Source organism: Acinonyx jubatus, chromosome D1 (assembly GCF_027475565.1).
Source record: "Acinonyx jubatus isolate Ajub_Pintada_27869175 chromosome D1, VMU_Ajub_asm_v1.0, whole genome shotgun sequence".
Lineage (NCBI taxonomy): Eukaryota > Metazoa > Chordata > Mammalia > Carnivora > Felidae > Acinonyx > Acinonyx jubatus.
In genome coordinates, this window is record NC_069390.1 from 29,192,546 (window position 1) to 29,210,009 (window position 17,464).

The window sequence follows — 17,464 nt, forward strand, 5'->3', positions numbered from 1 at the left end:
ATGAGTGGAATTGGAAATTGAAAACACAATCTAATTTACATTAGTAGCCAAAAAAATTAAGTACTTAGGCATAAATCTGAAAAAGATATTTATAAGATCTATAAGAGGAAAACTACAAAACTTTGATGAATAAAATTGAAGAAAAACCAAAAAAAAAATAGATATTCCATGTTAATGGGTATGAAACTCAAGGTCAAGATGTCGGTTCTTCCCAAATTAATCTCTGGATTCAATGCAATCCAAATTAAAATCCCAGCAAATTACTTTATGAATATTGACAAACTGATTTTAAAGTTCTTATGAAGAGGCAAAAGACCAAAAATAGCATACACAAATAGCAAAATTGGAGGACTGAAACCACATGACTTCAAGATTTACTACAAAGTCATGCTAATTAAGACAGTGTGGAATTGGCAAAAGAATAGACAGATCAGTGGAACAGAATAGAGTACCCAGAAATAAATTCACATAACTACAATCAACTGATCTTTGACAAATGAGTGAAGGTAATATAATGAAGCAAAGATAGTCTTTTCAACAGATGATGCTGGAAGAACATATAAATGGCAAAGAAAATTAGAATCTAGGCACAGACCTTACATCCTTCACAAAAATTAACTCTACTGGATCACATATCTAAACATAAAATGCAAAACTATAGAACTCCTAGAAGATAACATAGGAGAAAACTAGGCAATCTTGGGTATATGATACTTTTTTAGATGTGAAACCAAAGATATCCATGAAAGAAGGAATTGATTACCTTGAGTTCATTAAAATTAAAAACTCTTGCTCTTTGAGAGACAATGTCAAGGGAATGAGAAGAAAAGCTACATACTCAAGAAAATATTTGCAAATGATATACCTGGTAAAATATTGTTATCCAGAATATATAAACTCTTTAAAAAAAACTCCATAGTAAACAACCAGATTTAAAAATGGGCCAAAAACCTTATGATACACTTGACCAAAGAAGACATACAGATGACAAAAAGCAAATGAAAGGATGCTTCACATCATATGTCATCAGAGAAATGGAAATTTAAGCAACATTGAGATATTAGTGCATACCTACTAAAGTGGCCAAAATCTGAAACACTCACAACACCAAGTGCTGATGAGAATGTGGAGCAACAGGAACTCTTATACATTGCTGATGAAAATCAAAATTGTACAGCCACTTTGGAAGATAATTTGGAGATTTCTTACAAAACTGAACACGCTCTTACCATATGCTCCAACAGTCATTCACCTAGGCATTTATCCAAAGGAGTTGAAAATATCCACATGCATACTTGCACATGGATGTTTGTTTATAGCAGCTTTATTCATAATTGCCAAAACTTAGAAGCAACCAAGATGTCCTTCATTAAGTGAATGGATGAATAAAATTCTGGACGATGGAATATTATTCAGTGGTAAAAACAAATGAGCTATCAAGCTATGAAAAGACATGGAGGAACCTTAAATGCAAATTACTAAGTGAAAGAAACCAATTTGAAAAAGCTACATACCTAGTCCAACTCTATGAAATTCTGGAAAAGCAAAACTGTGGAGACCATAAAAAGATCAGTGGTTGTCAGAAGTGTTTGGTGGGGAAAGATGAATAAACAGAGCATAGGGGATTTTTAGTGAAAATGTTCCATATAATTGTTGGATATGTCACTATACTTTTGTCCAAACCCATAGAAATGTACAGCACCAAATGTGAATCCTAAGATCAGCTGTGGACTTTGGGTGATTATAATATCTCAATATAGGTTCATCCTTGGTAAAAAAAATGTGCTATTTTCTGGTGACTAATACTGATAATAGGGGAGGCTATACACGTGTGGAGTCAAGAGTATATGGAAAATTTCTGTACTTTTCTCTCAATTTTATTGTAACCCTAAAACTTCTTTAATATGAAATTAGCTGTATAAAATTTCAATCTGAGGTTTCCATAAGCAATGTCTATATCACTTTTGTTGCCACATAGTAGGACCATTTTCACAAGGGTTCCAACAAGTTGGTATTCTGAGAAGTCTTCGAGTGCAGTTCTAAAACTGTAGCAACCTATTTAAGGTATATCAGAAAACTTAATGGTCATGGTAAGCAACTAGCATCTTATGACTGAAATGGATACTTCAGTGGCTTTTTGAGACTTAGGGTTCATATTACAACTGTGACTATGAAGGTAAACCATATTAATAGAGATCTTGTAGAGGCTTACTACAAGGTCTGATGGTGTTCTGGCAGCATGATTGAATGAATAAATGTCAAAATCATGTGTGCACAGGGTGAGTTCTTAACCCCATGTAATCTCTTTTTGCTTCCTTTTAGTACATTCACAAAGAGAAACCATGGTCCTGATTTGCTTTACCTGTTTTTGTACTTTATGTAAATGAAGCCATCACTATTTGACTTCTTTTGTTCAACACTGTATTTGTGAAATGATTGCTATTAATGTGTACAGATGTGGATTATTTATTGCTTTATAGTGATGTGTAGGGATGCCTGGATGGCTCAGCATCCAACTCTTATTTCGGCTCAGGTCATGATCTCATGGTTCATATAAATTCAATCCCTGAATCGGGCTCTGTGCTGTCAGTGCAGAGCCTGCTTGGGATTCTCTCTCTCTCTCTCTCTCTCTCTCTCTGTCCCTCCACCATGCTTGCTACTCTCAAATAAACTTTAAAAAAAATAAAAATTGGGGCACCTGGGTGGCTCAGTTGGTTAAGTGTCCGACTTCGGCTCAGGTCACGATCTCACAGAATGTGAGTTTGAGCCCTGCATTAGGCTCTGTGCTAACAGCTCAGAGCCTGGAGCCTGCTTCGGATTCTGTGTCCCCCTGTCTCTTCTCTGCCCCTACCCTACCTCAGTTGCTCTCTGTCGCTCTATGTCTTTCAAAAATAAATGTTAAAAAAATTTTTTTAATTAAAAATTAAAAAAATTGTAGTATTGTGTAAATATATCACAATTCATTATTCATTCTACTGTTAAAGGGATTTGGCTAGTTTGCTGTTTGGGGCCAAATATTTTTCTAACGTGGTTGTACCAATTTACACTCTTACCAGGAATGTTTGAGAATTTCAGTTGTCTGTCATCCTTACCAACACTTAATATTTTCTTTTCACTGTAGCCTTTCTGAAAGGGTTGTGGTATGACATTGTCATTTGGATTTTGACTGATCAAGTTGAGCACCTGTTTGTATGTTTATTGTCCATTTAGATAAACTTCTTGTGTGAAGAGTCTGGTCATGTCTTTGCTAATTTTTTTTTTTTTTTTAAGTATTGTTGGATTGTCTAGATTTTTAGATTCTTTTTATATTTTGGAAAGAAGTCCAGTTTGGAATAAATGTGTTACAAATTTCCTCTCTTAGTCTGTGACTTCCTTTTCATATTCTTTTTTTTTTATGTTTATTTATTTTTGAGAGAGAGGGAGAGACCAAGCTGGAGTGGAGGAGGGGCACAGAGGAGACACAGAATCTGAAGCAGGCTCCAGGCTCTCAGCTGTCAGCACAGAGCCAGACATGGGGCTTGAACTCATGGACTGTGAGATCATGACCTGAGCCGAAGTCAGATGCTTAATCGACTGAGTCACCCAGGTGCCCTCATATTTTTCTTTTTTTTTTTTTTTAAGATTTTATTTTTTAAGTAATCTTTTCCTGTAACATGGGCTTTTAACTCACAATGCTGAGATCAAGAGTAGCATGCTCCACAGACTGAGCCAGCCGAGTGCCCTACCTTTTCATATTTTTGTCTTTCATTTTTAGTCAGAATATATTCTGATGTATCAGTTTTTTATTTTATGGCTGTTTGCCTACTCCAAGATCTCAAAGATGATCTCAATGTTTTTTCTAGATATTTCTTCTGTAATCTGCTGGAATTGATTTTATTTTTCCTTCGGTGTTAGGTAGGAGTAAAGGTGTATTTGTTTTTCCTGTATAGTTTATTGACCTACTACCATTTATTGAAAAGACAGTTCTTTCCCTGCTGTTTTGAATCATTACTTTTTCAATAAGTAAAATCACATTGATTAGGTAGATTTTTTTTCTGGCTTCCCCATTTCATTGGTTAGTTTGCGATACTTCAGGTTTTTCAGGATGACTTTTTTCCTTTTTTAACTACTTATACTGTATTGTGCTGAAACTAAATCTGTAAAAATAAGAAACCTTTGTGACAATCTTTTACAACTTTGACTCGTCAGCAAAATCTTTTGGCTTCTATTTAGTCTGTAGAGCCTTCAGATAATTGTTTTTGTATTTGGTCTTGCTTTTATGGTTATCTATGGGAAGAGTTTGTTGTAAGTGTACTTCACCATACTAGAAGCAGTTCTTACTACGTTTTTAATGACTATAATTGCTAATATTATTTGTGTTTCTTCCTTTTTTCATAGTTAGGATTGCTAGAGATTTTTCATTTTTATTCTTTTCCCAAAAATCCAACTTTTGGGCTTAATTTTTTTTCTGTTTTATGTTTACTTTTTACTATGTCAATTACTGCTTTTTATTTTTATCTGTTTTCTACATTTATTAGTTTTGATTTGCTGAGATTTTGGTTTTCCCCCTTGTGATAAAAGCTTAATTCATCGATTTTCTTCCTTTCTTTTCTAATATACTGATTATAGTTAAGAGTGTAATTTCTGTAAATACTGCTTTCGCTGCATCCTACAACTTTTAATTTTTTTATGTTTTCATAAGCATTTATTTCAAAATATTTTCAACTTTTTTGGTTTGATTTCCTCACTGACCCATGAATTTTTTAGGAAATTTTAAGAATGCCAAAATAACACATTATACTGGATGCAAGGAAAGCAGGTATAATCTGGAACTGTCCAGAGCACATGAGTACTTATGTTCATCCCGCTTTTAGTGGATATTTAAATATAAACCGAAAACTGGGGGAGTTTAAAATTAAAATTTAAAAATCCATTGTATACTCCTATGTTGGAATATTCAGTGTCGTAGGGTAAATGTGTCAGAAGGTAAACATGTTTTAGTTCAAGGAAATTTGTCAAGTAAATGTATCTATAAAGGTAAACAAGACATTTTTAGTGGTAAACACTAGAACACTAACAATTTTCAGTGATAAAAGTAAAAGAAATTCTAGAGCAGGATAAACTGGGACTATTCTTCAAGAAAGCCCAAATAAGGAATTGAACAACTGGTGACTGGTGCCAGGTGCTCCTTTCGTGTGTTACCTTTGAGGAATCTCATAGGCATAAAACTGTTGTGCTAATCTGAACCCATGTGTTGTTCTAATTGTCCTGGACATTTCTGATGAGGTGTGATCAGTTCATCTTCACTACGAATAATTACGGAAACCCAGGGAAAGGCCACTTATTTAAAACCATTCTATTTGAAGCTTCTTACATTATATCTGATTTTGCATGGAGGGTCTCAAAGACTAGTAAAGCTCCCCTCTAAAGAAATATATAATTCTTGGCCCAATGAGTAGTGTTAACAGAGGGAAGTATGTTATTTTGACTACTGTTTTCTAGTTTAAGAGTCTGGGTATGAAATAATGTTTATACTTTATATACTGGATATGAAGTTTCTTGCAGTATAAGATGAAAATTAAAATTCGTAGCAAACATTTTCCTTGTTAACTCAGAACTAAATTGGAGCCATCTATTATACAACTTTTTAAAACTTTTTATTCATGACTCGTTCCATATTTTACCTTTCTTTGAATTATATTATCTTAGGAAACACTTTTTTTTATTACTTTCAAGTTTGATAGCATTATTTGCATTCCCTACATTGAATTCTTTTATAATCCCTTCTATATCTGTGATGACATTGACTAACTTATTTGTAATGCTATGTATTTGGATTTTCTTTTCTCTGAATAACTTTGAAGCATTATTTTAAAGAAAATTGTAATATTTATTCATTTTTGAGAGACAGAGAGAGACACAGAGCATGTGTGGGGGAGGGGCAGAGAGAGATGGAGACACAGAATCCAAAGCAGGCTCCAGGCTCTGAGCTGTCAGCACAGAGCCTGACCTGGGACTTGAATTCACAGACTGCGAGATCATGACCTGAGCTGAAGTTGGATGCTTAACTGACTGAGCCACTCAGGTGCCCTGAAGAATTATTTAAAAAAAAAAATGTATATATATATATATATATATACACACACACACACACACACACACACACACATACATATATTTTTTTAAAAGGTATTTTCATAGAATGACATCTTAGGTTTATGCATTAATGATTTCCATTTCCAACATTACTAATTTATCTTTTTCTGAATTTAATCTTTCTTCCTGCTTCTCTTACCTATATGTTTATTTTTTCACTATAGTTCTTTTTAAAGCAATAATTAAAATACAGTTCTAGTAATCTATTGTAGTAATTTCCAAATAAGCCATGTCCAGCAGAATTTCTTCTGTTGATGGAAATGTTCTATGCCTAGAGTGTCCAGTACAATAACCATTAAATACATATGGCTATTGGGCACTTGCAGTGTGGTTGACATGACTGAGGAACTGAAGTTTTAATTTTATTATTTAAATTTAAACACTGCATTTGGCTAGTTGCTACTATAATCAACAGCATAGCTATAGATCAAGATTCAACAAATGTTTCTGTAAAAGACCAAATGGTAAATATTTTAGGCTTTGCACACCATATGGTCCCTGTTGCAACTTAACTCTACTGTTGTAGTTAGTAGGAAAGCAGCCACAGAGAACATATAAACATATAAGCATTCTGTATTACAGTAAAACCTTAATTGCTAAAGTGGTGCTGGCAGGATTTGGCTCGTTGGCCCAAGTTTGACAACTTCTACTCTAGATGAAAGATGTACTTAGTAGTATATATATTTTTTTCTTCTGCTCTGTATTGTCTGGGTCCTTTCCATTATTTTTCCTCGTGTGTGTGTGTGTGTTGGAGAGGACAGAGGAGTCTCTTTTCCTGTACTATTTTGAAAGAGATTATCACCCGCACTGGGTTATTACTCTGTATTTCTTCAACTTTTGTTCCAACTTTTCAAGTATGTTGCAGGGCGGGGGTGGGGGAGATGGTGGTGGATAGGCATTCTATTTTAAATTTCTTTAAACTATACTCTTTGTTCTTTTAATTCTACTCTTTCATACGCTTCTTGTTTTGTAGGTACAATATCTTATCCAGTTTTTCTGAAGATGTTAATTAGAATTCTTTTTCTTTCTTTTTCCCTCGAATTACCTGTTATCTCTAGAGTTGTTTGTTCTTTTTTCATCATGGGCCTTTTTCATTCTTGTGGTTTCCTTAAATGTTGGTGATCCTTGGATGTCCATCATGTTAATATATGACCAGTTGAATAATATAGATTATTGGAATAGGTTTTTTTCTTGATTCCATAGCAAATCTTTACCCTAAATGGAATGAATATTTATGGGGAGTTTTTTGGTAGGTAGGTAGGATTTACTTATTAGTGTGCTTTGCTCAGAATAAATAAGCAGACAGGCCAGGCGCTTCTCTAATAACCAGATAAGGAGGATTCTTCCCTAGGTTTCCAGGCACCGTATCAGGCAGTTTTTACCTTTTTTAAGTATGCTTATCTCCATAACTGTTGATTCAGCCCACAACCCCTTTGGAATCACAAGAAAAAAAGTCTTATCTTCCCTGAAACATTCTTTGTGTGTGCTTGGCCAGGGGTCAGCATACTTTTTATGTTTTGTAGGACTTACCATCTCTTTCAGAACTACTCCACTCTGTCATTTCCACCCTAACCTACCTATCACTGTGATTTCATACATTATATCTTATAGAAATTCTTCAAAATCTCTAGTATGTTGATGCTTTTCACCCCCTTTTACTGGCCTGAGGGTCAGCCTATTATTCTATTCAGGCCTTCAGCGGATTGGTTGAGGCATACTCATGTTAGCGACGGCAATCTGCTTTACTCAGTCTGATAATCTAAATGTTAATCTATTCCAGAAGCACCCTCACAGGAACACCCAGAATATTGTTTGACTAGATATTTTGGTACCCCATAGCCCAGTCAAGTTGACACACAAAATTAGTCATCATAGTCCTGTAACTACTAAGTGGTAGAACTAGGATTCACAACAGAGCTGTCTGATGACAAAAATCCATGCTCTCATTTAGTAGTTGCACTTGTATCCAAACTCAGTGTCCTCCATAAAGGTAGCTCTTTATTTAGCCAATTTATGAAGATTAGCACTAGAAATGAGGCATATTTCCCTTGCTAAAATGGGTTATATATCCATAGTGACTAGGATGGTGAGAAAATGTGATATGAAACAACTGAGACAGTAAGTGTAATATATTTAACCCAGAGATGAATAATTTTGAGTTTCCTAAGGCCTGTGTTAATCCGGTGAAAGGGAAATAAGACCCTTTGTTTCTCCAGAGCATAGAAATTTTAATTTCAACTCAGATTAAAGAACTTTTTTATCAGGATTGTCCAGCACTGAAACAAGATCTTTAATAATTTATTGAAAGATTTGCTTTTAAAAATCTTTAGAATTTGATTGAATTTGGCTTCCCAGTGATGGCCCACCCTAAGCCCTGGAACATGTGAACGTTCTTAGATGTCACTTCCCTAATTATGTTTTCACATGGCACAGTTGACCTAAAGATGGGGAACTGACCATGTTGAGCCTGATCTAATCATGAGACTTTCAGGGGAAAAAAAGAATATTCTCCACCTGGTAACAGAAGAGGAAGTTGTAACATGCTGGGTCTGAAGATGAAGACAGCGTGGGAAAAGGAATATAGGAAACCTTAAGGAGATGAGAGATGCGAGATGCGAGATGCGAGATGAGAGATTTTAATGTCATGTCTTTTTATATTTTTCATTCCCCAAATGGAAAGTTAAAAACAAAGTTAAAGGCCATTTTGTATTGTAGGCATCCCTTGGTTTATTTCACTTTATTGTGCTTCACAGATAATGCATTTGTTACAAATTGGAGACTTGTGGCAACCCTGCAATGAGAAAGTCTACTGGCACCGTTTTTCCAACAGCATTTGCTCATTTTGTGTCTCTGTTTCACATTTTGGTAGTTCTCACAATATTTCAGCCTTTTTCATTATTATTTGTTATGGTGATCTGTGATCAGTGACCTTTGATGGTACTATTATAATTGTTTGGGACATCACACATTGTGCCCATATAAGACAGTGAATTTAACCAATTAATCTTACATGTGTTCTGCCTAGTCCCAGCCATTTTCCATCTCTCAATCTCCTTGAGCCACCCTATTCTCTGAGACACAAGAATATGAAATGAGGCCAGTTAATAGCCCTACAGTGGCCTCTAAGTACTCTGGTGAAAGGGAAATCCCACATATCTCACTTTACTTATTTTTTTTAAAGATTTTATTTTACTTTTGAGAGAGAGAGCGCGCGCAAGCGTGAGCAAGCGCGGGAGGGGCTGAGGGGAGGAGAGAGAGAATCTTAAGCAGGCTCCACACCTGGCACAGAGCCCAACGCGGGCTTGATATCAGGACTGTGAGATTACGACCTGAGCTGACACTTAACTGACTGAGCAACCAGGCACCCCTACATCTCTTACTTTAAATCAAAAGCCAGATATGGAGCTTAGTGAGGAAGGCATGTTGAAAGCCAAGGTATGCTGAAAGCCTAATCCAGATCAAGGCTCCAACTCTCTTCAATTCTGTGAAGGCTGAGAGAGATGAGGAACCTTCAGAAGAAGCTTGAAGCTAGCAGAGGTTAGTTTGTGAGGTTTGAAGAAAGAAGCTGTCTTTATAACATAGAAGTATGTAGTGAAGCAGCAAGAGCTCATGTAGAAGCTGCAACACTATTGAGAAGATCTAGCTAAGATGATTAACAAAGGTGGTCACACTAAACTAGATTTTCAATATAGACCTAGACAAAATAGCCTTCTATTGAAAGAAGATGCCATCTGGGACTTTCATAGGTAGAGAGGAGAAGTCAGTGCCTGGCTTCAAAGCTTCTAAGGACAGGCTGATTCTCTTGTTAGGGGCTAATGCAACTGATGACTTGAAGTTGAAGCCAGTGCTTATTTATCATTCTGAAAATCTAGGGCCCTTAAGAATTATGCTAAATCTATTCAGTCTGTGCTCTATAAAGGGAACACCAAACCCTGGATGACAGCACATTTATTTACAACATAGTTTACTGAATATTTTAAGTTTAAGGTTTTCTCACAAAAAAAGATTCCTTCAAAGTGTTACTGCTCATTGACAATGTATCTGGTCACCCCAGAGCTCTGATGAAGACGTACAATGAGATGAATGTTTTCATGCCTGCTAACACAGCATCCATTCTTCACCCCATGGATCAAGGAGTAATTTCAACTTTCAAGCCTTATTATTTAAGAAATATATTTCGTAAGGCTGTAACTGCAATAGATAGTGATTCCTCTGATGGATCTGGGCAAAGTAAACTGAAAGCCTTCTGGAAAGGATTTGCCATTCTAGATGACATTAACAACATTAATGATTCATGGGAAGAGGTCAAAATGTCAACATTAACAAGAGTTTGGAAGAAGTTAATTCCAGCCTTCATGGTTGACTTTGAGGGTTTCAAACCTTCAGAAAGTGACTATGGATGTGGTAAAAATAGCAAGAAAACTAGAATTAGAAGTGGAGCCTGAAGATGCAACTGAATTGCTGCAATCTCATGATAAAACTTGAATGGATGAGGAGTTGCTTCTCTGTCTCTCTCTCTGCCCCTTGCTCTCTCTCAAAAATAAATAAATATTGCTAAAAATCCTTTTTGTGATAAAATTCACTATTTTATTTTTTCTAAAGGTACTATTCAGTGCCACTAAGTATATTTACAGTGTTGTATAAACATTGTCACTATTTTTGAAACTTTGTCATCATCTCAAACAGAAACTCTTTCCCCATTGAGCAATAACTCCCCATTCCTCCATTGCCCAGCCTCTGGTAACTTTTATTCTACTTCCTGTCTCTATGAGTTTGCATATCTAGGTACCTTATATAAGTGGAATCACATATTATTCTTTATTAGCATTTGCATAATGTTGTTCACTTAGCATAGTGTTTTTCAAAGTTCATTCATCTTGTATCATGCATCAGAACTTCATTTCTTTTTATGGTTGAATAGTATTTCATTGTATGTGTATAGCACATTTTGTTTATCCATGAATTTTTTTGATAGACACTTGGGTTGTTTCCTTTTGCCTATCATGAGTAATACTGAAAAGAACATTGGTGTATAAATATCTGCTAGAGTCCCTGCTATCAGTTTCTTCAGGTGTATCCCTAGGAGTGGAATTTGCTGGATCATATGGTAAGTCTAACTTTGTGAGGAACTGCCACAGTGTTTTCCAGAGTGGCTGACCATTTTGTGTTCAGTAATAGTACGTAGGGATTCCAGTTTCTCCCTGTGCTTAGCAACTTGTGTTGGTTTTTGTTTTTTGGATAATTGCCATCCTAGTGAGTTTGCAGTGGTATCTGATTGTGGTTTTGATTTGCATTTTCCTGATGATTTGTGATGTTAGCATCTTATGTAATCTAGATAGCCTCAGAATTGTCCAAGTCATTTGGTACTGATTTCTTTTTTGCTTAACAGTTCCTTCTCTCTCTCACATTTTACTATAATACACCTTTAATACTTTGGAAGTCTCCTCAGCCAAATATACAATTCATTCTTAAACATTCTGCTTTTCACTCAATAGAGCACATTTCAGCCAAACTTTCTGCTAATTTATAATGGGGGTTGCCTTCCCACCAGTGTCGAATAACATATCCCTCATTTCCTTCTTGAGACTTTACCAGGAGTCCTTTTAATGTTCATATTTCTTTAACATTCTGTTCTTGCCAGTATATATATTCTCTAAGATGATAGTTTTCTCTGCCATTCTGTCTACTACCTCCTGAACCTTTACCAGAATCTCCTTAACATGTCTATTTCTATGGCAGTCTCATCAAGGCAATCTACCAATGCTCTCTTCAAACTTTTTTAATATTTACGTGTCCGTTAGAGCAACACTCCACTTCTAAATACCAAAATATGTATTAATTTCCTAGGATTTCCATAACAAATTAACACAAACTTGGAGGCTTATAACAACAGAAATTTACTTGGAAACCAAAAGTTCAAAATCAAGGTGTCAGCAGAGCCATGTTTGTCCCAAAGGCACTAGGGGAGAATCCGTCCTTGCTTCTTCTAGTTTATTATGGCTCCTGTTGCTCCTTGTCTTGTGGCAGCATAACTCCAATCTTTGCCTCCATTTTCACATTGTCTTTTCTCCATGTTTCTCTGTGTCCTTTTCTGTCTTGTATGAGAACATTCACATTGGAGTTAGGGCCTACCCTAATCTAGAATGACCTCATATTGATCCTTACCTTAGTTATATGCACAGAGACCCTACATCCCAGTAAGGTCACATTCTAAGATTATTGGTAGACGTGAATTTAGGGCGGAGGGAGGAACACTATTCGACACACTGCAGTCTCATTTTAGGTAATTATATTATAAATGTGTTATATAATCTAATTATAATTTTAAAAACCAACATTTATGATATTATGAAATTATTTTTTAATGTACTAATACCATTAATGTTAATACTCATATTAGTGCTGAATGGGGAAATCATTCTTTTCAGACTTGACGATATATATTAGAAGTAAGGGTTTATTTCATGTATCTTTGCTTTTTAATGAGGATATTATGCACATGTGCATGCACACACATGAATAAAAAGCACTAAAATTCTGTTGACTTACAAAAGTTTATTACTCAGTATCTGTTCATACTAATGTAGTAACATCCTAAATCCCCTCTTTATTAGAATAGTGGAGGTCTCATTGATTGGAATGAGTGTGTGAGATTAAATGTCCTTGACATTTTTCACAGTTTCGAGATTGACTCCAAAATGTTTAGTGAATTCTTCAAATATTTAAATAAATCAGAGGAAAAATATTTCTATAAGTAGCAACAGTATAATTTTATGGAGTTTCCAATCGGGTTATATTGTTAAGATCAAGGACAGTGCCTATAAAAGGGTGTAAGAGTATAATTTAAGCAGATTGTTGCAGAAAAAACTCACTTTTAAGTGTCCTAACATAAAAGGGAAAAAGTTGGTAGGGTCATAAAGAGAGGAGTTTGACAAAACAATAATTGAGATTGAAACAAATGTATTAGAAAAGAGAGAGAAGATGGACTGGTAGGAATAAGGAAATATCACAAAAAATGAAATGAATAAATTTTTTTTTAATGTTTATATTTATTTTTGAGACATAGAGCATGAGCGGTGGAGGGGCAGAGAGAGAGGGAGACACAGAATCCGAAGCAGGCTCCAGGCTCTGAGCTGTCAGACCAGAGCCCGACGTGGGGCTCAAACTCGTCAACTGCGAGATCATGACCTGAGCTGAAGTCGGACGCTTAACCGACTGAGCCACCCAGGTGCCCCCAAAATGAAATGTATGAAAGCAAAGGCAAGATATAGGATAAGAGAAAGACTGTAAGGAGGGCAAAATATAAGAAATAATGCCATGAATAGCTTAATAGTAAAGTGTAGAAGATTAATAAAAATCTATCAGTTTCTTTTGGCTTCATTAAAATAATAATTATTAGAGAGTCACTGTAGTCTTAATATCGTATACTTAAGGTTTTCATGTTATTTTGCCAGAAGAAAATAGTAGAAACCATTTTATATATTACTTACTAAATTTTGAATACATGTTATTTATTAGTATTACATTGATATGTGATAGTGTGTATTACATAAATTATATAAAATTATATATATTCCAAGATGAATATTCATGTTATCTTCTTTCAATGGGAAAAATTTGTATTTCAGCATAGACACTGAATTGTTGCATGTGAGCACATATGAAGCAAACTTTAACATCTCAAATAAAAATGGAGTTAAAACTTCATTTTGAAGTATGATTGACATACAGTTTCAGGTGTATATCATACCTATTTGATGTTCTTATGTACTGTGAAATGATAAGTGTAGTTATTATCTGTCACCAAAGTTATTACGGTATTATTGACCACACTGTATATTATATCCCCATGACTTATTTATTTTATAACTGAAAGTTCATTTTATAATGGGAAAATCCCCCTTTTTTTTTTCCCAGTCATAAGAACTGACATGGAACTATTTTAGTTGGCAGTTAGGCAGATTTGGCATCCAAGACAGTATCAAACATAGTATGTTTTTCATTTGTCACTAAATTTTTAACTGGTCACAGAGTTTTTCTGCAATTATCACGTGCATTGCTTGTATTCAGTAAATATTTGAATAATCAGTTTTAACATATCCACATTATACACTACTTCTCTGCTGCCTTTTCATTGGTAAAATTAACCTCAGATATTCATGCTGGCATGTAGAAATGAATCTTATATCCTGTTACTTGCCAATTCTTTAGAGTTTGATATATTAGAATTGTATATCAACTGTTGTCAACCCTTTTAAGTCCTGGACCACTGTTCTCTCTGGTTTAATATATCATGTCATCCACTTTCTTCTGCTTAAATTTTCTAGTGGATAAAGGACTTCAATATTCTGGGTCTTTTTTAATCATTTTATCCAAAGTATATCATATATTTGAATTCAGAATCCCATTGAACCACTAAGAGGAATATGTACCTTAAAAACGAGAGACATTTAGTCATATACTAATTTTACATAACGTGGCTGGGGGAATCCTTTACCTAATATAATTTTTATTTCCTGCTTTAGGAATTCTGAAATCGTGGATCACCCATATATACTTTGAGAACATGCTTTAAGTGGTGTTTTTTTTTTTTTTTTTTCTGGAAGCCTTACACCTGCCCTAAAAATTGAATGTATTGTAGAACAGACCTATGGTAAGTAGTTCTTTTTTCCCCTTTTTCTTCTGTCCGGTTCATGTTCAAGTTAAGTCTTATGAATGTTGTAATGCTGCTCCCTGCTGGACACTGTAATTTTTTAAAGTTGGCACTTAATAGATGGGCAAATAACTGGTTAGCTGGACCCACTGAAGAAGGAACTCCTTGGCTGCATTCATAGAAAAACAACAATATGCAACAAAAGCAACTGTATTAAAATGGTTGATACCATCGTGATTGTGTTGATATTTGGAGTATGATGAAGGGGCTGGTAGTCTTGTTTCTAAATTTCATTTTCCACTTGTTGAGTGGCATCTAAAAGTTATAACAAACATACATCGAAAGATGCTTGTAGATGATGGACCTTTTAGGATTTCCTAAATTGTGTGTATATAATGTTTATAAATGAAGTCAGTTTATTTTTATTCTTTTCATTATTATCTTTTTTGTAATAATTTTAATTCCCTGTATTTTTTGTTTTTCCAAAGGAAATATTTAAAATCGCTCCAGTATAATTTAAATTAGGCATTATTGGATCTATTTTTGAATGAGTCTTCCTATGTTACGCTTTGTACAGTAGACTTTAAGTGTAACTTGCTTTGTATATCCATCCTATAATCCAGCTACCATGTTTTCTAGTACACACAGGGAACCATACTTGCCTTACACAGAGTGACGTTGGGTTGGACCTCAAGTGTCATGTCTATGTCCTTCCTATCATAAATCCTCACACTGTATGCATACACAGACTCCCAAAATTGGAGCCATATAAAATGTGTGACAGTTAAGAGTGTTTTTCTTCCTACCCATGAGCTAAATAAAATATGATTTTTTTGGAGTGCAGCCTGTATAAAGTTATTACTTGGATGTAATGTATATGTTTTTTAAAGTAAGCATACATTTCATTGAAAAGAAGTAACAGAAACAACATTGAGCTAAGCAAAGATTTAATAGGATAACTAATGCTCTTTAAGGGGCTGGGACTTTTTTTGTAGCCATTGGGAAAGCCTATGAAATCTATTCTTAATTAGGGTTGTGGAGAATTAGGCATAGTAACTTATTTGTTTATTATTAAAATATTGCAATAAAAATTAGAAATGTAGACCAAGAAAATAAAATTGTTAGCAAAAAACGTGAACACTTTTCCTTCTCCATAAGAATATATTATTTCAGAAAATATACCATTTTAAACCTTTTATTATAAAACATACCATCATATAGAAACATAAATGTATAGTAAAAAGAATAAATATAAAGCAGGCAACCATGTAATTGTAGATCATTCCTGGCAGGCCAGAAACTCTTAATGTAATCTTCCTTTTCTTTAGAGGTAACCGATGTCCTGATTTTCATGGTAATTATTTATATATTCTCTCTATAATTTTTATCATTTCTATCTGTATTTCTCAGCAGTATGTTTACTTTTTGTCTCTTTTTATCATTATGGAACACATATTTTTTGTAACCAATTTAATATTTTTATTGGAAATGTTTTTGTTATTTAGGAGGAGAAGGGTATAAAGAATTAGAGATCTCAATGTAAAGTCAAAGAGGACTCGCTCTAGTGTACTGGGGAGCTGAGGGACAGAAGGGGTTCTAAGAAATTTAGATGTAGCAGCAATTAGAGTGGGATCAGGATGCCTGGGGACAGGCTTTGGCCTTTCATGGTAAGTGAGAGGCTGGAAAGATGGCTAGGAAGGGACAGCATTCTTCAGGAAAGGGTATAGGCTAGGCGTGGAAGGTGTTAATGCTGATGGGTCCTATCACAATATGGTCAGAGACTTTGAGGGAAAACAGGTGAGTTATCTAGTGTGCACTGTTTGCAGGACCCCAAACCTGATACTGTCACAGTGCACACGTTGTGTTTCTTGGGACAAGTTTAGGAGCAGAAGCTCAGAGCTCCTTCTCAGCAGGGATGGAGGCCACCCTGTTGCTGCTGCTGCCACTGCTTAGCCTCCTCTACTGAATGGTGAATGATGGAGGAAATTCCCAGCAACATGTGGCCCAGGCCTTGTGACAACATGGAGGTCCAACTGAAGGAGCTCCCTGAGTACTTTCTTTGGGCCAAGTCCTTTAGAGTCAGCTTGTGGAGTAGAGCCTGTAGAATGTGGCTTTGATGTCAGGCTGCCAAAGAAGTCCCAAGGGTTTTGCTTGTATACACTGAAAGTGATGAGGGTGATGTCCTTTCTGTGCTTGGGGTTCTTCTGGCCCAGCCCATATGACAGTACCCATTTCTGCTGGGGTCCAGCTTTCCCCAAACTCCAGCACCATCAGGCCTGTGTCTTCTTCCAGCAGCTAGAAGAAGTCCTTGCTCTCCATGGAGGTCCCATCCTCCTCTAGCACCTGTGTTAGCATTCCTGTCAGCTGTAGGGTCTCCATCACCTTGTCTAGCAGTTCTTGGCAGCTGGCACCTTTGATCACAGAGAAAGAAAGGTGGCTGGGGGTAGTGGAGCTGAGATCCGCACGCTATGACCAAACTCAGAGCTCATATTAGATACTTACCTAAGACTGGTGACTATGACTGCCTTCGTGCTTTCCTTCAGGTTGGTGCTTACCTGCTACCATATGATGCTGGAATGGCTGTGGGGTGTTCAGTGGGGTCCCAGGCAGCATGGGATATGGGTGGGTCAGTTGGTAAGCACCATTGTCTGAAATCATATGCATTTTTTTTCCTTT

The 17,464-nt window shown here is 35.6% G+C and overlaps 1 protein-coding gene and 1 pseudogene across 9 annotated transcripts in view; one reads left to right on the forward strand and one right to left on the reverse strand.

Annotated features, from left to right (window-relative positions):
* IMMP1L (inner mitochondrial membrane peptidase subunit 1) overlaps positions 1-17,464 on the forward strand; it is an 81,065-nt gene that overhangs the window by 5,155 nt on the left and 58,446 nt on the right. For 3 of the 9 annotated variants that reach the window (XM_027072948.2, XM_027072947.2, XM_053203344.1), the window contains exon 2: positions 14,661-14,788. The exons of 5 other annotated variants lie outside the window; for them this stretch is intronic. The gene's annotated coding sequence lies outside the window, so the exon portion shown is untranslated. The remainder of the gene's footprint in view (positions 1-14,660; positions 14,789-17,464) is intronic. One more of the 9 variants, XM_015066901.3, reaches the window with a different exon arrangement.
* On the reverse strand, positions 16,265-17,446 carry LOC106970262 (cell death activator CIDE-B-like; annotated as a pseudogene).